Source organism: Schistocerca piceifrons, chromosome 2 (genome assembly GCF_021461385.2).
Source record: "Schistocerca piceifrons isolate TAMUIC-IGC-003096 chromosome 2, iqSchPice1.1, whole genome shotgun sequence".
Lineage (NCBI taxonomy): Eukaryota > Metazoa > Arthropoda > Insecta > Orthoptera > Acrididae > Schistocerca > Schistocerca piceifrons.
The window spans coordinates 313,816,239-313,841,074 of record NC_060139.1 but is presented as its reverse complement, the minus strand read 5'-3'; the positions used below and the strand labels follow the sequence as shown (position 1 = coordinate 313,841,074).

General features: G+C 43.7%; 1 protein-coding gene across 1 annotated transcript in view; it reads left to right on the top strand.

The window, feature by feature from the left end:
- Positions 1–24,836, top strand: part of LOC124776912 (leucine-rich repeat-containing G-protein coupled receptor 5-like) — a 415,623-nt gene that overhangs the window by 282,070 nt on the left and 108,717 nt on the right. The gene's annotated exons all lie outside the window — the stretch shown is intronic.

Here is a 24,836-nt window from a genome sequence, read left to right as displayed (position 1 = left end):
CCACTCGTGCGGCCAGCTATTCAAGAGCCACAGACAACGTGTTGATGAAATGACACCACAGTGATCAATCCGTGCAACAAATAACTTGTTCAAATACTCTGAGAATCATTAGTGAGGACAGGTAGCAACTCGCCGTAAAGATGACTGCTGAGAAAAGACAGTCACATCCTTACAATGAAATTTTCAACCAAAGCTTTTGTCAGAAAACGAGAGCACACACACATTCATTCAGACGCAACTCGTGCGCACATGACTGCCGTCCCCGGCTGCTGCGTCTGCCGTCTCTGGGAAGCAGAGCCAAACAAACCACTCCTCACGCCTCCCTGTCTCTCGCCGGCAGCTGCTAGGCTAGCGGCAAGAATTGGTGGCAGCACTGACTGCAAGCTGAGGGAGTGGTAGGAAGAAGAGAAGCAATAGTAATGAGGGAGTAGGCAAGCGTCGCACGTGCTCAGCTGCACCCAGCCAGCAACGATGCACGACACCTCAGTAAATAACCATTTCATCTACTGAGACAAAAACAGGATTTTTCTTTCAAGTTTCCCTGGCGTATTTGAAATTCCCTGATTTCCCTAACCTGTGGTAAACCTTCTTTCATTTTAAAATCATTTGTAATGTGGCACCGCATTATCGACCATGGAACTTTGAAACCTCCCCTTAGAAAAATAATGAATTACTGTACTGATAAACCTCTTACGTTATTTGATTTTCAAACAGCTGAGCAGCACTGAACGTACTCAGACATTTCTCTCTTTACTTATTCTGTTCAACACTAAACTGACACACAATATTTTTAGCGCAACGCAATCTGACTTTCAATAATCCCTACAAAAGAATGGCCCTGACTAACAATAACCTATACCTTTCATGAATCACTTAAATCTTCGTTACTCGAACTACTGCAATACAACGAGCGCCAATACTGCCAGCTAAATAAGGCTGAAGGCACTAATTACTGATCGGCATAGTTAGCAAATGAAAGATTTTGATATAGAACAAACAATTTACCTTAATAATGTTCAAAAGTTATCATATATATATCAGTCCATGACATCCAGTCTTACAAATTTCGTTTTTCTGACGGACACACGTCCAGATCGTCTGCCCTCAAAACTCTGCCATCTCTCTTCCCATATCCACCACTGCGGGCGGCTCACCTCCAACTGCGCAACGCTACGCACTGTTAACATCCAGCTGCCCAACACTACAATAGCAAACAACAGTGCAAACCAGCCACAGACTACACACAGCACAGTCAGTGATTTTCGTATAGAGCGCTACATTGGCGTTACCAACATAAAAACCTAAACTGCCTGCTTACATAAGTCAGTCATTTTCATGTAGAGCGCTACATGGCGTTACCAGCATGAAAACCTAAACAGCCTACTTACAAATTCTTCGACACATACTTGCGTTATCAGTCGTACTACATTATTACTGAGACGACGGATGTTTTTGCACACGTGTTTTGTGATCTTCATTGCACTGATGTGGCGCATAGCGACGGACACACCCCTGGCTACTGAGGTGCCTTTGTCTCCGGACAGACTGGCGCCTCCTCACCGCCCACAGCCCGGTATGCCAGCTGTCACGCCCACAGCCTCACTATATCCGCCTCGTGGCTCTTAACTCGGCAGCAGGGCGTGCCGGTCTCGTTGTTTCCAGCTCTCCTTACACTCATAACTGGAAAGGCCAGTTTCAATCCTCCAGCACACGCCGTAAATCTCGTCCTCAGGCAGGTAACACGCTCACTCGAATGCTTTAACAATGGGAGCTAACAGTCCGTAATGTACTCGGCAACTACTTGTCTCGCCCTTCCGATCTACAGTGTGTCCAGCTAAGGAGACCCTGACATCAAGATCAAATATCTCGAAAACTTAAGATCGATAGACGGGTGAAGCAAAAGATATGCGTATTGTGGTAGCTGTAATAATTTTATATTGCAGTTATACAGAGGTTTCGAAATAGTTTTTAAAGCTGCTAGCAGATGGCGCTGAAATCGCGGTACGCAGTGTCTATAAATAGCGCGTCGCAGCTCAGTACGTTGAAACATGAAAGGAGGTTAGCATACCGAAGGATTGGATTAGATTAGTTTTTTGTTCCATAGATCCGTGCTGAGGAGATCCTCGTGGATGTGGAACATGTCAATTTTTTTTAATAGCTGAAATAACAATACTAATAATATGAGTATATACAATACATCGTTTTTTAAGCTGAAATAACAATACTAATAGTATGAGTATATACAATACATCATTTGTTTCTATTAAAAAATTTGCCAATGGAGTAGAAGGAGTTGGCCACTAGTAAGTCTTTCAGGCTCCTTTTAAACTGATCTTTATTTGTAACTAAATTTTTTATGTTTGCTGGCAACTTATTGAAGATGAGTGTTACTGAGTAGTGGACCCCATTTTTAACTAAAGTAAGTGCTTTTAAGTTCTTGTGCAGATCATTTTTCTTCCTGGTATTGTATGTATGAACTGAGCTGTTTGTTGGAAAAAGAGATATATTATTTAGGAAAAATTTCATTAAGGAGTCAATATACTGAGAGGCAGTAATTAGTATACCCAGTTCTTCGAAAAGGTTTCTACAGGACGTCCGTGAATTTACTCCACAAATAATACGTATTACACGCTTTTGGACTCTGGAAACTTGTTTGACTTGAAGAGTTATCCCAAAATATTACACCATATGACATTATGGAATGAAAGTCGGTAAAATATGCAAGCTTTTTCATTTTTATGTCGCCCATTTCTGCTAACACTCGAATTGCAGATACAGATTTGTTAAGGCGTTAAAGGAAGAGGTCGAAATCATGTATTCCACTGAGCAATGTGTTTTCTGGTACCCGAATACCTCAAGCTGAAGCACAGAGCTACGGCAACAAGGCTCATTTTTCAAACATTATTTAATGTTCCAAAGAGACCGATGCGAAAACCATCCGAAAGCTTTTCGCCAAATTCCAACGATCAGGCAGCGTGGCTGACGATCTAGCAGGGAATGCTACTCTTGAAAATGTCGCCACGGTTTCTGGAATTACTCAACAAAGTCCAAGGAAATCCGTCCGAGGAATTACAGTAGAGACTGGTTTTATGCGTTCCAACACGCAGAAAATAGTGAGAGAGAGTCTACACATCTTTCTATTCAAAATCCAAAGTCACCAGGTCACACCTGTACGAGCTGTGCGACAAAGGGCTGACTTTGCGAACTAGTTTGTCACGATGGTTGATAATGAAGAATTTGATGTTCGCGACACCTCTGCAGCGGTGACGCACACTTCCACCTGAATGGAGTCGTGAATAGACAAAACTGGCGATTTTGGGATTCCGATCGTACCCATTGTGGTGGGCGAGACTACTGTATTCTCCCAAAGTTACTGTTTTGGGCTGCATTATGCGACAGAGGCATTATTGGCCCTATTTCCATACGAGAAACGATCACTAGTGAATATTATGTTGCAATTCTGGAACAGTTTGTCGTCACACAGCTAGCGTTGGAGGACTGACCAAGCACCGAGTGGTTCATGCAAGATGGGGCCAGACCACATCACACCGAACAGGTGTAGCGCTTTCTTGGTGAAAACTTCAGGAACAGAATCATTGCGTTGTATTATTGCAGAGACTGATGACCTCATAAATTAAGTCCCATAGTGCTTAGAGCCATTTGAACTTTTTTTTTGCTATTTTAGGTTTACTGATCCAAGGTAGATTGGCCTCTATATTTGTACCATCTGACTGCCTGTGGCTAATTTTTTTTGCGTCACATGGAAAGACACTGTCTACCGGAACCATCTCACCACTCTGAGCCAGCTTGAATCGGCAATCTGTGTGGTATCTGAATCCATTTCCGTTGAGACACTACAGGCTATAATGGCGAATTTCATTGTTCGTTTGCGACACCTCCATACTACGAGTGGTGGACATTTCCAAAAGATTCTGATGTGTTTGCAAAGACTGTTTGCAGAGAACGAGTTTAATTACGAACGTTGACGCTACACGAGCTGCACAGCGTACAGCGCCAACTTTTCGAACTATTTTGAAACTTCCGTATAATACCCACATAAAATTCTTACAGCCTTCATAATAAATAATCGTTTTCTTGCACCCGTCAAACAATCTTAATTTTCGACATATTTAATTTTGAAATCAGGGACTCTTCCGCTGGACTTCTTATAAGTGATATGCTTTCTAATATGACAGGCGATTCTAAAATATTTCTGTTTGCTGATGACGCCAACTGTAGTGAAGGATGTTGGGTGCAACATAAGCAATGCACCAAATAGGACAATTCAAGACGTAAATTCACGGCCTGGAGGAAAGAGATGCTAAATCACAGTAACACTCAGGTTTTACAGTTTCTAACACACAATTCAGCTAAAACTTAACATTTTGATCACACAGATTTGAGCATATGATTAGTGAGTCTCAAGAATCCACATTCCGAGGTAATCTGTCATGGAAATCCGATGTTCAGGATCGTGTTCAAAAACTGAATGCTGATTTATTTACCATTGGAATACTATCTGTAATAAGCGATGGTACAATACGAAAATTAGTCCACTATGCTCCCGCGAAATGAGCGCAAGGAATGACTCGTTCAGTTCTCAAGTGCTGCCGGCCGGGGTGGCCGAGCGGTTCTAGGCGCTATAGTCTGGAACCGCGCGACCGCTACGGTCGCAGGTTCGAATCCTGCCTCGGGCATGGATTTGTGTGATGTCCTTAGGTTAGTTAGGTTTAAGTAGTTTTGAGTTCTAGCGGACTGATGACCTCCGCAGTTAAGTCCCACAGTGCTCAGAGCCATTCTCAAGTGCTACCAGAACTCCATCTAAGACAATGTGCCTAGAGAGTTAAAAACAGACGGGTACAAAAGCTGCACATTTCCATAGCCGTTGCTAAACAACACTTGAGGTGATACCAAGTTCGACGCCACTGGACAGTGCGCGACTGGAAACGAGTGATTTGGAGTTATTAATCTCGGTACGCCGTATGACAGTACGATGGAAGGTCTTGGGTTTGGCAGATGCCTGTAGAACTTATATGCCATCATATTTAGTGCCATAGTGAAGTACGTAGGATGTTATGTTACGATACGGCGGCATTTCCCGTGGTAGGGTGTGGTCCCACTATTGCAGAAACAAGAAAAAACCTAAATGCGGACGAATATGAACACATTTTACAGCATTATATATTGTGTACATTAGAGGAACAGTTCGAAGACGATGATTCTAACAGTATGACAATGCACCTTATCAAAAAGCAGCATCTGTGAGGCAATTGGTTCAAAATGGCTCTGAGCACTATGGGACTTAACATCTATGGTCATCAGTCCCCTAGAACTTAGAACTACTTAAACCTAACTAACCTAAGGACATCACACAACACCCAGTCATCACGAGGCAGAGAAAATCCCTGACCCCGCCGGGAATCGAACCCGGGAACCCGGGCGCGGGAAGCGAGAACGCTTGTGAGGTAATTGTTTGTGAACAATAACATTCTTAAAATGGACTGACCGGTCCAGATTCCCCTCCTGCATCCAATGGAACAACTCTGGGATGAGTTAGAACGTCGACTGCGCTCCAGACTCTTAACGTCTAGCATTACTGTCTTCTCTGGTTTGGGCTGTTGAGTAAGAGTGGGCTGCCATTCCTCCACAGACATTTAGCCACCTCACTGAAAGTCTCCCCAGCAGAGTTCAAGCCGTCATAAAGGCGAAGATTGCACACATTAAGATTGCACTAATAGGTGCCCGGATACATATCGTTGGGTACTGTACATCAGTTGCCTGTGGCAGATGCGTTTTCTACTAAATCGCAGTACTCACAAGTACACTCTTGGGACGATGGCCCAGCAGCGCCCAGTGCCCACACGACCTAGTGTACGGAATGACTTGGGATGGGCACTCACAACGTATCCGTTTCCAAATGCGCTGTTTTTGCGCAATTGCATATCTATTTGCTCGATTGTCACGCGGAGGACACATGAATAACGCGACAGGATGAGCCATTCCGTGTGACGACAGAAGCGCTTACTTTGTAGTACGGCCGATTCAGTTACTCTTGCATCTATATGATTTCATATTTTAATTAATTGCGACTTGTATTTTTACTGGTAAAGTTCATACTCGTGGTATCAAACATGATTTATGATTTCTGGGTGCGTTGCCTCACCGACTACAGAAATGGCTAAGGGGGCATAACCTTTCAGTATAATACACAGATTCAAACATATACGTTTGAAATATGATTGAAATTACGTAACTGACAGTAATCTGAGATACAGCTGTTAGAATGAGAACGGCACGTGAACGTGTACAACAGTAATCGCTAAGGAGGCGTAACCTTTCCGTATAATGCACAGATTAAAACATGTACGTTTGATATATGATTGAAATTACGTAACTGACAGTAATCTGAAACACAACTGTTAGGATGGGAATGGCATGTGAACGTGTATTTTATCTTTGTTGGTTATGCGCTTTGCCCTGTACTGAACTTTATTGACTGCGAGAATGTAAATTTTATTTAGCTGCGAGAATGTAAATTGTCAATAACTTTATACCAAAACTGCATGAATTTACGTAATACAAAGACTGAATCTGATGCAACACTATTGATTTGAAATTGGGCCTGGTATTAAAACAAAACGTGATCAATTTGAAAATAATGGCCCCTGTGCTTAATGAATGTTAGCCCTGAAATAATAAAATTTCTTACCTTTATCTGCGAAATGATAACGCTCTTCGTACTGCTCTCTGTTAGCACTTTAAATGTGTAGTTAGCAAACAGCTATTGTGCAAGGCTGTTGCTTAGCATACATTTTAATTAAATTTTTGAGACAATAACTTCTTGAGAAAAATAGTTAATCAAAAATGACATGGATCTGTGAACTGGTATTGACTTGGGGTAAGTAACGATATGACACTAACTTTAAAATTTGTATTTTGACTCTTTGAAAATTAATAATGCTCACTACTAACACACTAAATAAACAGACTATACATTACCAATTAGATTTACAAAATCACTGGATGTGAGTGCTATACATTGTCTCAATCATCACTTATGAATACGCGCACTGCATTAGTAACAAAACAACTTTCTTTACCTTAATTATCTCCAGTTTCTGTTGAGATTCCTTTTATAGTTAGCAAACATCATAGTATCTCGCAAATAAAAAACATCAGTACTGCCTTAACGATTAAGTATACCCAGCACATCACAGATACAACACAGCGACGCTACTATACAATCGATACTACATTTGACCATCTCTGGTTCAATATAATAAACTTGTATTAATTTAACCTTTTGTATGTACCTTTCAGGATAAAAAACTGTTGGACGAATATGTACATGCGATTATGCACATAGGCACATATAAAAATATGTCGCAGCGAGTATATCCAAACTTTCCGTTGCAGAAAATGAAAAATTCTGTTTGGTTTCTTCGTCACTGAACTCTTCAGCCTACCGAAAGTTCCGTGCTACTTCTTGAAATCTAGATTGCCTTTAATAAAGCTGCGTATTATCGTTTACGGAACAAAATATTTCCTTACTTTATATTTGGCGATATTTGTGACTGTTTAATATAAACAGTAGATGGAAATATATCATCAGAGGCATAGGAACAGCTGTTGAAGCTCGCTAGTTAGTTACTCGTAGTTAATTTTTTGCATCTTCCAATGGATCACATTTCAAGTGTGGGCTATTACGTGCCTAAAACATAGAAAACTGCAAATTTGCCCAAGCAAATGCTTGCTACGCACTCTGAACGTACAAAGGCGAACACGTAAACGTGAACTGGATCAAGAACTGTACGAAAAATGAGAAAAGATTGTAGACCATGGTTCAAATGGCTCTGAGCACTATGGGACTTAACATCTGAGGTCATCAGTCCCCTAGAACTCAGAACTACTTAAACCTAACTAACCTAAGGACATCACACACATCCATGCTCGAGGCAGGATTCGAACCTGCGGCCGTAGCGGTCGCGCGGTTTCAGACTGTAGCGCCTAGAACCGCTCAGCCACTCCGGCCGGCGATTGTAGACCATGCTATACAAATCTTTACCAGAATGGACGATAGAACACAACTCCAGGATGCTGGTTCAATAAAACCACAACGGTGGTACAAGTAAAAGGTATGCAGGGCAATCATAGGGTGCCAAAATCAATAACAAGAAACATGAAATCGCGGAAATGATCCAATGGGACCAAAATAATCAAGACAGTTGAAGTTAACAGAGGGACGCGTAAATGAGAGCCCAAATTACCCTTAACGTGTTAGTAAAGTGGCCCAAGAAAATTATTGTTGTACAACACATAAAACAAGTAAAAATCACCAAAAGCGGTGCGACTTGGGGGGGGGGGGGGGCAAATAAGACACATTTTCTTTGTGATAATGGCTGAAAGCGTGCAGTGAGCAGATGGGGTTTCGGATGTTTTTGTTGTTAAATGCAGCAGGAAGGATACATTTGGTAAACCCCTTGAAACATTATCCTCGAACTACTTAGGCTATTTCAAACGATCAGTGGAGAGGGAAAGATCTGAAGACGGCAGATGGAAACTTGAAGTGGCGATTATTTGCCGAGAGCTCCGTTTAAGTTGTTTGCGCGTGGAGAAGCTCATTTACAAATAACTCGCGCTGCTTGATGTGTTTTCTCTAGTATTAGTTTTTTGCTAATCAGATGTATCAAAAAAAGATTAAAAAGAAGAACGTTATTTACGACGTGAATTTATCAGCACCCGCCTACTATAGAGACGTTTAATGAGCGGTAAATTCCACAAGAAAAGTGTTGTGCTAGTAACAGTTTTTTTTTCAGACTGTCCCATGAATTCTTTGACGAGTCCAACAGCAAACATTCACTGGCATGACTACACCACGAATGGTTAATCTTGATGAAATTAGAGAAGTTGCTCTATAAAGGATATGCAAATTATTTGTTTCAGTTTATCTGCTTGACTGAACTTCTTTCAGGTGTGTCTATAATAAACGAGAGCTTTTGACGTCTCGTAGGTTACTAGTTTAACGTCATCAGTGTGGGCTGTATTCGTCAATTTACAATGCTGACGATTAATATTGCAAAACCACGAAGCCAGCATGCAACAAATGTCAAATTGCCTTTAAGTGTAGTACGTGCTTGGATAAGCAAATGATTAGCATTTTGGCACAAACGCGCAGCGTCGGTAGGACTAATGTTATCTACATCTGTATCTACATCTACATGATTACTCTGCTTCTCACGATTAAGTGCCTGGGTTCATCGAACCACCTTCAATCTACACTCCTGGAAATTGAAATAAGAACACCGTGAATTCATTGTCCCAGGAAGGGGAAACTTTATTGACACATTCCTGGGGTCAGATACATCACATGATCACACTGACAGAACCACAGGCACATAGACACAGGCAACAGAGCATGCACAATGTCGGCACTAGTACAGTGTATATCCACCTTTCGCAGCAATGCAGGCTGCTATTCTCCCATGGAGACGATCGTTGAGATGCTGGATGTAGTCCTGTGGAACGGCTTGCCATGCCATTTCCACCTGGCGCCTCAGTTGGACCAGCGTTCGTGCTGGACGTGCAGACCGCGTGAGACGACGCTTCATCCAGTCCCAAACATGCTCAATGGGGGACAGATCCGGAGATCTTGCTGGCCAGGGTAGTTGACTTACACCTTCTAGAGCACGTTGGGTGGCACGGGATACATGCGGACGTGCATTGTCCTGTTGGAACAGCAAGTTCCCTTGCCGGTCTAGGAATGGTAGAACGATGGGTTCGATGACGGTTTGGATGTACCGTGCACTATTCAGTGTCCCCTCGACGATCACCAGTGGTGTACGGCCAGTGTAGGAGATCGCTCCCCACACCATGATGCCGGGTGTTGGCCCTGTGTGCCTCGGTCGTATGCAGTCCTGATTGTGGCGCTCACCTGCACGGCGCCAAACACGCATACGACCGTCATTGGCACCAAGGCAGAAGCGACTCTCATCGCTGAAGACGACACGTCTCCATTCGTCCCTCCATTCACGCCTGTCGCGACACCACTGGAGGCGGGCTGCACGATGTTGGGGCGTGAACGGAAGACGGCCTAACGGTGTGCGGGACCGTAGCCCAGCTTCATGGAGACGGTTGCGAATGGTCCTCGCCGATACCCCAGGAGCAACAGTGTCCCTAATTTGCTGGGAAGTGGCGGTGCGGTCCCCTACGGCACTGCGTAGGATCCTACGGTCTTGGCGTGCATCCGTGCGTCGCTGCGGTCCGGTCCCTGGCCGACGGGCACGTGCACCTTCCGCCGACCACTGGCGACAACATCGATGTACTGTGGAGACCTCACGCCCCACGTGTTGAGCAATTCGGCGGTACGTCCACCCGGCCTCCCGCATGCCCACTATACGCCCTCTCTCAAAGTCCGTCAACTGCACATACGGTTCACGTCCACGCTGTCGCGGCATGCTACCAATGTTAAAGACTGCGATGGAGCTCCGTATGCCACGGCAAACTGGCTGACACTGACGGCGGCGGTGCACAAATGCTGCGCAGCTAGCGCCATTCGACGGCCAACACCGCGGTTCCTGGTGTGTCCGCTGTGCCGTGCGTGTGATCATTGCTTGTACAGCCCTCTCGCAGTGTCCGGAGCAAGTATGGTGGGTCTGACACACCGGTGTCAATGTGTTCTTTTTTCCAATTCCAGGAGTGTATTTCTCTACCGTTCCACTCTCCAACAGCGCTCGAGAAAAACGAACGCTTAAATCTTTCAGTGCGCGTTCTTATTTCTCTTATTTTATTATGATGATCATTCCTGCCTAGTAGGTGGACGCCAACAAAATAATTTAACACTCTGAGGAGAAAGCTGGTGACTGAAATGTTATGAGAAGATGCTACTGCAACGAAAAACGTCTTGGTCTTAATGATTGCCACCCAAATTCAAGTACGATATCCGTGACGCCCTCCCCCCCCCCCCCCCGCCCCTCATTTCGCGATAGCACAAAAGCAACTGCCCTTCTCTGAACTTCTTCGATGTTCTCCGTTGTTCCTATCTGATGCAGATCCCACACCACACTGCAATACTCCAGAAGAGAACGTGTTAGTGTAACATAGGCAGTCTCTTTAGTAGCCCTGTGCATTTTTTCAGTGTTCTGCTAATTAATCGTAGCCTTTGATTTGCTTTGCCTACAACATTATCTACGAGTATGTGATCGTTCCAATTTAAGTTATTCATATTTGTAATCCTTAAGAATTTAGCTGATGTTATAATCTTTAGATTTGTATGATTTATCATGTAACCGAAATTTTGCAGATTTCTTTGGTACTCAAGTGGATTACTTCACACTTCTCAATATTTAGAGTTAATTGCCACTTTTCGCATCATACAGATATCTTGTCTAGATTTTTTGCAATTTGTGTTGATCATCTCACATCCTTACAAGAAGGTAATTGACAGCATGATCTCCAAACAAACTAGGAGGGCTGCTCAAATTTTCTCCTAAATCGTTTATGTAGGTTAGGAACCGCAGAGGGCCTATAACATTTCCTTAGGGAACGCTAGATACGACTTGCTTTACTCGATGACTTTCCGTCAGCTACTACGAACTGTGACTTTTCTGACAGGAAATCACGAATCCAGTCACGCATCTGAGACGTTAGTCCATAGGCACGCAATTTGATTAGAAGGCGCTTGTGAGGTACGGTGTAAAAAGCCTTCTGGAAATCGAAAAACATGGGATCAGTTTGACATCCGCTGTCAATAACACTCGTTACTTCGTGAGAGTAAAGAGGTAGTTGTGTTTCTCAGGAACGATACTTTCTGAATCCGTGTTGACTGTTTGTCAATAAATGTTTTCTTCGAGGTAACTCATAATGTTCTAACATAATTTATGTTCCAAAATCCTACTGCAAATCGACGTTAAGTATGTAATTCAGCTGATTAATCCTTTTTCCGACCTTGAGTATTAGTGTAACTTGTGCAACATCCCAGTCTGTAGGTACGGATCTTTCAACGAACCATCTAGATTATGTACGATCTAGATCGTACATAATCTAGATTCTCTTTCAGAAACCACATTTGAATCTTGTTTGCGAGAAAATCGCATTGTACATCGTGCAACAAGAAGAAATTTGTACCAGCAAGTGTCGGAATTCGAAATCGACAGTATCATGGTGTGTAGGAACTGCTGAGGAAGGAAGAGTAGTGCTTATAGTCCGTCGACAGCAACGTCATTAGAGACAAAGCTCAGGCTTGGATTAGGGAAAAATGGGGAAGGAAATCAGAGGAACCATCCCGGAATTTACTTTAAGCTATTTAGGGAACTCGCGGAAACACTGAATCAGGATGACAGGACACAGAATTAACCGTCGTCCTCCCGAATGCGAGTCCTTTGTGATAAACACTATGCTGACCTCTCTCAGTCGAGGAACTGCGATACATTATTCCGAGATATTAGTGCAAATAAGGAATCGACGGGTTCGCCGCCAACCGCTCGGTTGTTGGCAGCACACAAACAAGGGGGCCACTTCACAAACGCTATTAACGTATAACGCGGAGCAATGTCGATAGTGGCCGCCGCGAGGTATGACGGAAATGTCATACGGTCTGTTGACATCTGATTTTAAGTGAGAAATGACTGAATTGCGGCACATGACACGTTTTGTAGCCCTGAATTTAAACTCATGTCCTAATCTGACCACAACCTCGTGATGTGCAATGTACCCGAGAAAACGGCGGTCAACCATCTGCGACATAACTAAAATCACTATCGCTTCATTCACGGCGAGTAAAGCTAACATTTACGAGCGAACTCAAGACAGAAAAAAAAAATCAGTTTCAACGCTAAAAGGAAGTGTATTTTCTCGCTATCATTGGTTACCTGCAACTACCCTCACACTGGCTACACAAACCGCTGCGTTACCAGCCGATAAGCAGTTCTCATTGGCACTTGATAGCAGAATATAGGCGACACAGTAGATTCCAGACGGAAAAAGGATGACAAGAAGCAAAATAAGAGCAAATAAAAAAAGAAAGAATATTAGAGATAAAAACTTACATTTAAAACAATTAACTGAATAAAAATAATAATCAAACTCTTCTGATTAGATTTAGAAATAAAAAAAATTCGCAGCATTTGATGAGATTCGGGCCTACATCCATCAAGATGCAAACCATTGCGCCTCACCATGCAACTGTGATAGTTTTAACTGTGGTACCCTTGTTCCAACGATGAATTTCAGCTTTCAAAAAGTCGGCTTCACGCAATGTCATGCGAAGCGTATCTAGTGTAAGCCAATATCTGTTATTACGATTGTTGTATATGTAATGCTGAATCGCGTCTTGTGCGGAAACGTGAAGTAGTGTTTGGTTACTGCTGAGTGTGAAACGTGTATATTTCATTAGCATCGTTGTGACTGTGTGTTTTAGGTGTGGTGATCATGTGTGATGAAACATGAAATAAAAGTACCAGACCCATAATTTGGGATCCAAACACATCAAGAAAGCCGACCAGTGAACTGGAAGTTAACTGACCAGCTTTTGTGGCAGAGCCGAACGGTTTGGGCATGACGTTGAGCGCTCTGATTGGAGGAAACCGGCTGCAACACATTGAAAGGGGACTGCCCTATTTTCCATGATGATTTTCAGGTGGTTTTGGACATAAATGTGAATGAGATTGTGAAACTGATAAACGTACTCAGCCTCTGTAATATTATATTCTTTGGTCAGAGAGGTTACTACTTTTGAAGAGAGTAGTAGTGTGTGTTGAATAGTCTGGCTATGTACTTGATTTGCAAAGGATGGAAGCTGGCCTGCCGTGAAGTGGAGCCAGCATTATTTTAAAATGATTTTGTTCTGATGGGTTTTGAGGAAAGAAAATAGCTTTATAATAATGGAAGAATGTCGAAATTCCAATTTTTAAGATAATCCAGTTTTTTCTAACTGTATAGTTTGAGAACATTGCGTATGGTTGAAGATTACTATAGAAATCTTATAAAGAAACATATGGTTTTGCTTTATAGTTGAAACAAGTGTCAAGGAAAGTAATTGTACACAGGAAAGTTATTAAGAAATATTTTGCGAAGGTGTGAGATTGTCTGGATTAATAAGCATACCTAGGAATTTGAATTCTGACAGTTGTTAGTGATAGCAACAGGTTGCCGAGTAGATGAGCGTACCCTGAGCACAGGTATGCCAACAGGTAGCAAACAGAACACAGCATGTTGTTCTCAATGGAGAGACGTCTACAGACGTTAAAGTAACCTCTGGCGTGCCACAGGGGAGTGTTATGGGACCATTGCTTTTCACAATATATATAAATGACCTAGTAGATAGTGTCGGAGGTTCCATGCGGCTTTTCGCGAATGATGCTGTAGTATACAGAGAAGTTGCAGCATTAGAAAATTGCAGCGAAATGCAGTAACATCTGCAGCGGATAGGCACCTGGTGCAGGGAGTGGCAACTGACCCTTAACATAGACAAATGTAATGTATTGCGAATACATAGAATGAAGGCTCCTTTATTGTATGATTATATGATAGCGGAACAAACACTATAGCAGTTACTTCTGTAAAATATCTGGGAGTATGCGTGCGGAACGATTTGAAGTGGAATGATCATATAAAATTAATTGTTGGTAAGGTGGGTGCCAGGTTGAGATTCATTGGGAGAGTCCGTAGAAAATGTAGTCGATCAACAAAGGAAGTGGCTTACAAAACACTCGTTCGACCTATACTTGAGTATTGCTCATCAGTGTGGGATCCGTACCAGGTCGGGTTGACAGAGGAGATAGAGAAGATCCAAAGAAGAGCGGCGCGTTTCGTCACAGGGTTATTTGGTAACCGTGATAGCGTTACGGAGATGTTTAGCAAACTCAAGTGGCAGAGTCTCCAAGAGAGGCGCTCTGCATCGCGGTGTAGCTTGCTCGCCAGGTTTCGAGAGGGTGCGTTTCTGGATGAGGTATCGAATATATTGCTTCCCCCTACTTACACCTCCCGAGGAGATCACGAACGTAAAATTAGAGAGATTCGAGCGCGCACGGAGGCTTTGCGGCAGTCGTTCTTCCCGCGAACCATACGCGACTGGAACAGGAAAGGGAGGTAATGACAGTGGCACGTAAAGTGCCCTCCGCCACGTACCGTTGGGTGGCTTGCGGAGTATAAACGTAGATGTAGATGTAAATTTAATTACCGTCGAAGTTCATACCCATTGTAAGGCACAGTGATGGCAGAGTATTTTTGTGAGAATATCAGTATCAGTTCAGAGATTTATTACCGGTAGAAGATTTCAGTAGAGTGCTATCTTGTGAATTTTGAAGCAGTTTTACCAGAATATCAGATGCGTTAATTTTTATGTTCATTTGCTGTGTAATTACAATAACGGTTCTGATACAGTTATCGTTTGCAAGACTAAAGATAAAGATCAGCAATATTCTGGGCCAACATTTTAACCTGTCATTTGTTTTGTAGTCAGGTGCCATACGTAAATTTCATTGGAATTACCAACGTTCAGGGCCAACGTTTTAATCTGTCATTTGTTTTGCAGTCAGATACCGTACGTAAATTTCATTGAAAACGGATGACTTTCTCGCAGACGAATTGTTTAATGTACCAGCTAGCCTGGATTTCACATCATGTAGCGTGAGTTCCACATGTCTCCGTTCAAAATTAAATTTTCCCATAGTTCTGCTGCCCTAGACTGAGATTTACGTATGTCTATACCAAAATAAGTTTTATACGTTTCTTAGATTGCAACTTGACATATACACGACCGAGCGAGGTGGCGCAGTGGTTAGCACACTGGACTTCCATTCGGGAGGTCGACGGTTCAAACCCGCGTCCGGCCATCCTGATTTATGTGAGACCTTTGTGCCTTGAGAATGGCAGGGTGTGCTCCTGTCGAAATATCAGCGGTGGTCGACGACGTCACCAGGCAGCAAACCCGTAAGTTATTTGAACATCCTGATTTATGTTTTCCGTGATTTCCCTAAAACGCTTCAGGCAAATGCTGGGATAGTTCCTTTGAAAGGGCATGGGCAACTTCCTTCCCATCCTTCCCTAATCCGATGGGTCCGATAACCTCGCTGTTTGGTTCCCTCCCCCCCAAACCAACCAACCACAAACACGAATTTAGAAATACACTGAACAGACAAAGAAACTGGGAGGCCTGCCTAATATCGCGTAGGGCCCTGCGAGCACGCAGAAGTGCCGCAACACGACGTGGCATTGACTCGACTAATGTCTGAAGTAGTGCTGACACCATGAATCCTGCACGGCTGTCCATAACTCAGTAAGAGTACGAGGGGGTGGAGGTCTCTTCTGAACAGTGCGTTGCAAGGCATCCCATATCTGCTCAATCATGTTCATGTCTGGGGAGTTTGGTGGCCAGCGGAAGTGTTTAAACTCGGAAGAGTGTTCCTGGAGCCACTCTGTAGCAATTCTGCACGTGTGGGGTGTCGCATTGTCCTGCTGGAATGCACAATGGACATGAATGGACGCAGGTGATCAGACAGGATGCTTAGGTACGTTTCACCTGTCAGAGTCGCATCTAGGCTATCATGGGTCCCATATCACTCCAACTGCACACGCTCTACACCATTACAGAGTCTCCACCAGCTTCAACAGTTCCCTGCTTACGTGCATGGTCCATGGATTCATAAGCTTGTCTCCATTCCCGTACAGTCCATCCGCACGACACAATATGAAACGAGACTCGTCCGAGCAGGCATGTTTCCAGCCATCAACAGTTGAAAGTCGGTGTTGACGGGGCCAGGCGACGTGTAAAGCTTTGTGTCGTGCAGTCATCCAGGGTACACGAATGGGCCTTCGGCTCCGAAATCCCATATCGGTGATGGTTCATTGAATGGTTCGCATGCTGACACTTGCTGACGGTCCAGCATCGAAAGCTGCAGCAATTAGCGGAACGGTTACACTTCTGCCACGATGAACGATTCTCATCAGTCGTCGTTGCTCCCTTTCTTGCAGAATCCTTTTCCGGCGTAGTGATGTCGGAGGTCTGATGTTTTACAGGATTCCTGATATTCACGGTACACTCTTGAAATGGTTGTATGGTAAAATCCCCACTTCATCGCGACCTCGGAGATGCTGTGTCCCATCGCTCGTGCGCCGACTATAACTCCACGTTCAAACTCACTTAAATCTTGACAAGCTACCATTGTAGCAGCAGTAGCCGATCTAACAACTGAGCCAGACACTTGTCATACATAGGCCCTGCAGACCTTGTATTCTGCCTGTTTACATATCTCTGTATTTGAATACTCATGCCTATACCAGTTTCTTTGGCGCTTCAGTGCATAACAAGAAAATTTTTAAGTGAAGTGTCAACTGCCAATTAATTTTAATCGGAATATAGACGGTGTAAAATTGCACAATCACGTCACGCACCTTGATCAGGAAATGGGCGTGTTTGCAAAATTCAAGTATCCACACAAGATAGTGCAACGACGTGTGGAACGCCACGGGTGTCAGCACGGCGACCACTGTCGCGGCTTCCCATGACACGGTGGTAGACTAACAACACTGAACGTAGGCGTGCCAAACCTTGTCTTTTCATAGGAGCCGCTACTCTGCGTATAGCTTCGCGATGGGCATGTCCGTGTGTGGGGGCGCCGGTAGGTATCAACATTGCTACCTAGCACTCGCCAGCGTCTTACGGCCTCCGTATCTGGCGTGATAGCATTAGAGCGGTCGTCAAACCGCGGCCCGCGTTTCGCAGCCGCATTTTATAATAATATGCTTCTAACAACTGACCTCCAAACCCAAACAGCCAATTATCATTGTGTAGACCGCTACGGTCGCATGTTCGAATCCTGCCTCGGGCATGGATGTGTGTGATGTCCTTAGGTTAGTTAGGTTTAAGTAGTTCTAAGTTCTAGGGGACTGATGACCTCAGCTGTTAAGTCCCATAGTGCTCAGAGCCATCATTATGTAACAAACAAAAGTCCTTACAGCCACAGTAATGCTTCATGGTCTGCTTAATTTTAACTGATGTTGGTGAATTCGGCCGTGAGCTAATAAAATTGATCAGTTACATCAGGGTGAGAGGGGTAAGTATCGCGGTCATTGCAGGGTTAAAGGATGGTAGATGGGGAATGTTTTATTGTTTATCTTCTAATACTGACACTCAAACCTGTGCGCGACTCGTACCGATCACCTGCTATGGTATAAACCTCGACACGGAAGTAAGTTGGATTCGTGAATGCGCATTACGGAGATGGTCATCTTCACATGCGGTATTTATTTGTAGCAAGGAACATTAAATTCAAAATGGTTCAGATGGCTCTGAGCACTATGGGACTTAACTTCTGAGGTCATCAGTCCCCTAGAACTGAGAACTACTTAAACCTAACTAACCTAAGAACATCATACACATCCATGCCCGAGGCAGGATTCGAACCTGCGACCGTAGCGGTCGCTTGGTTCCAGACTGTAGCGCCTAGAACCGCTCGGCCACTCCAGCTGGCAATAATTACATTAATTAAGGCTGCTGTAATACAATGCAGTAAGCAAAAGAAGCATTACTTTCGAAATGTTAAGTAAGCATTTTTGATCGTGTCACTCGCTGCATACATTCGATCAGAGTAACATTTTACCAGTACGGTATCTTTGCACCGCTTATTACTTTTGTTTCAAATGGCTCGTACTCCACCTACGGCCGGCCGCGGTGGCCGTGGGTTCTAGGCACTTCAGTCCGGAACCGTGTGACTGCTACGGTCGCAGGTTCGAATCCTGCCTCGGGCATGGATGTGTTCAAATGGTTCAAATGGCTCTGAGAACTATGGGACTTAACTTCTGTGGTCATCAGTCCCCTAGAACTTAGAACTACTTAAACCTAACTAACCTAAGGACATCACACACATCCATGCCCGAGGCAGGATTCGAACCTGCGGACGTAGCAGTCGCGCGGTTCCGGACTGAAGTGGCTAGAAACGCTCTGCCACTCCAGCTGGCGAACATTAAATTAATTAAGGCTGCTGTAATACAATGCAGTGAGCAAAAGAAGCATTACTTTCGAAATGTTAAGTAAGCATTTTTGATCGTGTCGCTCACTGCATACATTCGATCAGAGTAACATTTTACCAGTCACGGTATCTTTGCGCCGCTTATTACTTTTGTTTCAAATGGCTCGTACTCCACCTACGGCCGGCCGCGGTGGCCGTGGGTTCTAGGCACTTCAGTCCGGAACCGTGTGACTGCTACGGTCGCAGGTTCGAATCCTGCCTCGGGCATGGATGTGTTCAAATGGTTCAAATGGCTCTGAGCACTATGGGACTTAACTTCTGTGGTCATTAGTCCCCTAGAACTTAGAACTACTTAAACCTAACTAACCTAAGGACATCACACACATCCATGCCCGAGGCAGGATTCGAACCTGCGACCAAAAGCAGTCGCGCGGTTCCGGACTGAGTGCCTTAACCGCGAGACCCATGGATGTGTGTGATGTCCTTAGTTTAGTTTAAGTAGTTCTAAGTTCTAGGGGACTGATGACCTCAGATGTTCAGAGCCATTTGAACTCCACCTACTTGCATTGTTTTGTACCAAAAATAAGTTTTACTGCCGCTGTGATTTCTAGTTCGTATTTTAATCGTCTTTCTACCTATTAAATCTCTTAGGGTTCTTATTACTCCTCAGTCGCGTTGGCTGTGAAAAGAACTTCTCACTACAGTGACTGAAATTGAACAATAGCAGGTCGATACAAATATCTTGTTATTTCAAAGTGAACAAGCAATAGTAAATCAACACTTTGTATTCAGTTCGTATTAACGGCTAACTTTCTTTTGGCAGGTCTAAATTTACTCACAGCATTAGGTACAGGAAAAGTAGTACATTTTCTAAGAGTCGTCCATAGTTAACCCGAATGACGGTGTAAATTTGTACCTGTATTAAAATTGAAAGTTCACACTAATAGCGCATAATCAGTATACATTTTCACTTTCTCTATCACTCAGTAACTATAGCTGTACTATGTTGTGATGAGCAATTCCTACTTTGTGTCAAGTATTTTCAAATAATGAAATAAAAGTGGTACGGAGTTGCGACAGTTGACTGTAACTCATTTAAATACAAGTATAATTATTGTGCATCCGCTCACACAGACGACAAAACAACACTTCGTCAGGCCATTACAGTGTCCCAGCTTTGGGGTCGCTGAGGGTGGCAGCAAACTGTAACACAGCAGTCGGTAGCAACTTAGCGCGCCAGCCGGCCGTTGTGGCCGAGCGGTTCTAGGTGCTTCGGTCCGGAACCGCACTGCTGCTACGGTCGCAGGTTAGAATCCTGCCTCGGGCATGGATGTGTGTGATGTCCTTAGGTTGGTTAGGTTTAAGTAGTTCTAAGTCAAGGGGACTGATGACCTCAGATGTTAAGTCCCATAGTGCTTAGAGCCAATTGAATCATTTATCGCGCCATTACTATATCTAATCTAGTGGGGCTAATAAGAAACTAATTCATGTAGGTTACCAATTAATAATAAGATCGGCACATATGGAGCCTGAGATGCCCCACAATGTCCGTATTGGCTCTTAAGAAAAAAAAAAAATTAACGACCATTCGTATAGAGTGTCATTCGGTACACAACACGATCGTCTCTGCTGCGATAACCGGTAATTTGGACAGCAGACGCTACATTTTCTGCGTGTTAATGCTAGTGTGTGTGTGCCCTACGACATCTCCGTGAAGTTACCTTCCAACAAGATAACGCAAGACCGCATACTGCTCGTGCTGTCCTGATCTAACTCTGTTCGTATGGTGCTTGACAGTGTCCTTGGCGAGCGCATTCTCACTGAAAATATCTGATCATGGGTTGCCAAGAGATTCACACTCGATCGCTCGCCAGCCACTACAGTTCATGAACTCCAAGATGGTGTTAAAGTAGCACGGAATGACGTACCCGTACCTGTCATCCGAGCTCAGCTTGACTTGACACCCAACCGGATTAGAGGCATTGTTGCTACTAGAGTTTTGAAGAGCCCTTTTTTTCTAAATTTCGCACCCTGTATACCCTTCATTTACCTACAAATATATTCTCCCTACTATACTGGTCACGCAAAGCAAACACTGAGGAGACGAAAGTCATGGGATAGTAATATGGACATATACAGATGGCTGTAGTATCGCGTACACAAGGCATTCAGGCGCTACAGTCTGGAGCCGAACGACCGCTACGGTCGCAGGTTCGAATCCTGCCCCGGGCATGGATGTGTGTGATGTCCTTAGGCTAGTTCTAAGCTCTAGGCGACTGATGACCTCAGAAGTTAAGTCGCATAGTGTTCAGAGCCATTTGAACCATTTTGAACAAGGCATTCAAAGGCAGTGCATTGGTGGAGCTGTCACTTGTACTCAGGTGATTCATGTGAAAAAGTTTCCGACGTGATTATGGCTGCGCCACGGGAATTAACAGACTCTGAACGCGGAATGGTAGTTGGAAGTAGATGCGTGGGACATTCCATTTCGTTAGGGAATTCAGTATTCCGAGATCCACAGTGCAAAGAGTGTGCCGAGATTACGAAATTCCAGGCATTACCTCTCAACAAGGACAACGCAGTGGCCGACGGTCTTCACTTAACGACCGAGAGCAACGGCGTTTGCGTAGAATTGTCACTGCTGACAGACAAGCATCACTGCGTGAAATAACCGCAAAATCAATGTGGCACATACGTGGAACGTATCCGTTAGGACAGTGCGGCAAAATTTGGCGTTAATGGGCTATGGCGGCAGACGACCGACACGAGTGGCTGTGCTAACAGCACGAAACCGACAGGGGTGCCTCTCCTGGGCTCGTGACCGTATCGGTTGAACCCTAGATGACTGGAAAACTGTGGCCCGGTCAGATGGCTCTCGATCCCAGTTGGTAAGAGGTGATGGTAGGGTTCGAGTGTGGCGCAGACCCCACGAAGCCATGGACCCAAGTTGTAAACAAGGCACTGTGCAAGCTGGTGGTGACTCTATAAAGATGTGGGCTGTTTTCACATGGAGTGAACTGGGTTCTTTGGTCCAACTGAACTGATTACTGACTGGAAATGGTTGTGTTCAGCTACATGGAGAGCATTTGCAGCCATTCATGGACTACACGTTCCCAAACATGTCACTGGGCCACATTTTTTCGCGATTAGTTTGAGGAACATTCTGGACGTTTCGAGCGAATGATTTTGCCACCCAGATCGCTCGACATGAATCCCATCCAACATCTATGGGACATAATCGAGAGGTCGGTTCGTCCACAAAATTCTGCACTGGCAATATTTTCGCAATTGTGGGTGCTAATAGAGGCAGCATTTCTCATTATTTCTGCAGGGGACTTCCAACGACTTGTTGAGTTCAGTACACGTCGAGTTGCTGCACTACGTCGGGCAAAAGGAGGTTCGACACGATGTTAGGAGGTATCCTGCGACTTTTGTCACCTCGGTGTATTTGATGTTGTGACCTCCCCTTCTCTCTTTGCTCCGTTTCTAACGCTGACTTTCCTCTTCTTTCTTCCTTCTTCGTACTGCGGCTATATCTCAGGGTTTTCAATGCAGATATGTAGTTAGAAGAGGGCACATGGTGTGGTGGTTAACGATATCGTAGTGCTGTGAGGGAGCGTCAATCGTGCCTCTGGTCTGAGAAGACTGATGACTGAAGAACGAACATTTGTCAAAAGAAAAACGGGTATGTGCTCCCTTTTCTTTTAAAACTATAAATGGTAGCGTCGCTAGTACTATCTATCGTTCTACTAAACTGAATGAGCGCGACACCGTTGATGAAGATTCAACCTCGAAAGAAGTTTATTAATACCAATTAGCTGAAATAAAAACTCATCCAATCAAGAAGTCACTCACACTTAGAGTAATTAGTTTCTGTTGTATGTGTAGTGGTCATTGATCGTTTCAATAATTCTATCACTGTCCGTTTATGAGTTGCTAAACAAAGTATCAACCGGTTGACTATGCGATGATTAATATTTGTCGTATCCCGACAGTAAATCGCTTCTCGCTTGCTTTAAGCATCAAGACGTTTACTATGCCTCTCATAGAAGTCTTTGATAGTTATTACCAAGCTAATGTCTGTAAATTGCGGTTAATGTTACTGAATCACACACGCGACGATAACGCCCGATATCCAGCCGCGTATCTTAAACTCCGCGCCGATATTTGAGAACTCGCACGCAATTTGCTTGCACCAAAGTCGGGCCGTGGTTCCCTAGAATAATTTTTAAATCTACTTCGGGTTGTAAATTAACAAGTCTATGCCCATTCATGAAAGCTACAGCAGATTCGCACTCGACGATTACTTGATCGCGCACTCGAGCAACACCGAAGTTTTTTGTCCTTACAAAGAGAAAACATATTATGCATAATGCAACAAGGTGATTTGCTATGTCAAAACATTTTTATATCTATCTCATTAAGACTCATTACCTATTAAATGTTGTACATAATTAAATTCTTTACTCTGCAAATAATCATTAAAATTTAGAAATGAATTACATGCATAAAATAATTCTCAAGTTGATATGACGTCATGGGCACTACTTGTTTCGACTCCCCTACACTCACGTGATGCAAAGTAGATCCAACTATATTGGACATACTCATGTAATGCTACAATGTTTCTGTGCTGTGAAAGTTCTACGACACAATAATGATATATCAAAATAGCATCGTTATGACACAATTTGTCATAGGTAATTATCAAATAATGACATCTGTAGTTGTAATCATTAGACAATGTATATCATATACATAGACCTCGTTGCCATGTTGAAGCTGTAGTTTAGTTGTTAGCGTCGTGGGCTGTAAAGAGAGAAGTGCATTCTGGGTCTCTGTTATTCATTTAATAGGAGTATTACCTGCTGTAGTCGAAGTTATTTATTATAAATAATGCATTTGCTGCAATCCCTGTTGCAAAGGCCAACGGCTGGAATGTTTCCCCAGTGACCCGAAATCTTGACTTTTCTGCTAGTGTGCCTCAGAAAGTAAACACAAGTTACATACTGGAAGTTTTTGTTATTACAAAACTTTGTGTAAAACAAATATACCTATCTCTTGCTTTTATGGACTGTCTCAAATTTGTATCTTTTTCAATTATAGTGAGCAGTTTCGAAAACCTCTCCTCTTTCACTCAGATGAAATTACGAAAAGAAGCTCGATCTTGAAAATCTGTGGGATGAAGAGCGTTCTTTCAGAGTGATGGTAGTCGATGCAACTCGAGATATGGATAATATACATGCGCAAACTGACATTAGACACTATAATTTAACTACGAGTACATTCAATTTAAAACCGAGAATGGGATGAAATTCAATTGAGTTAACGAGTAACTTCTACCAGTATGTATATCAGATGGCTGAAAAGCATTATTCGCTGTTCAAGCCAGATTTTTCTTCGCGTTTTCCTCCGCTTTCCTTCGACAGTCGCTAACAGTGTTAACGCAGCTATTTTATACGCATCCATTTTCGTAAAAAAATGTGTAATTTATGCGCCAAGTCACCACCACCGAAATTTGAGACTCCAGGTACCGCAGACTGCCAGGGGAGAGCGCTGAGTTCGCAAACCATGACGAGGAGCATGTTGCCTCAGATGTAGCAGGTCGTTTCCGACCGTCCAATAACCACGACAGACAACACGTCTGGCGTGCTTCGTGATGGGAACCACGTCCCGTGTGAGGATGGCATCATTAAAACTTTTTTTTAGTTCCTATCCTTCTTCGCTTTGCAACTTTAATCGCTGGCAACATTTGTTTGTGGCACCACTCTGATAGAAAAACAGATTCGTTACCTAATACAAAAATACAGCAATGGGGACCCCAAATGTTCATTTGTACAACACAGATAGTGTGACGTAGAATCCCAGTCA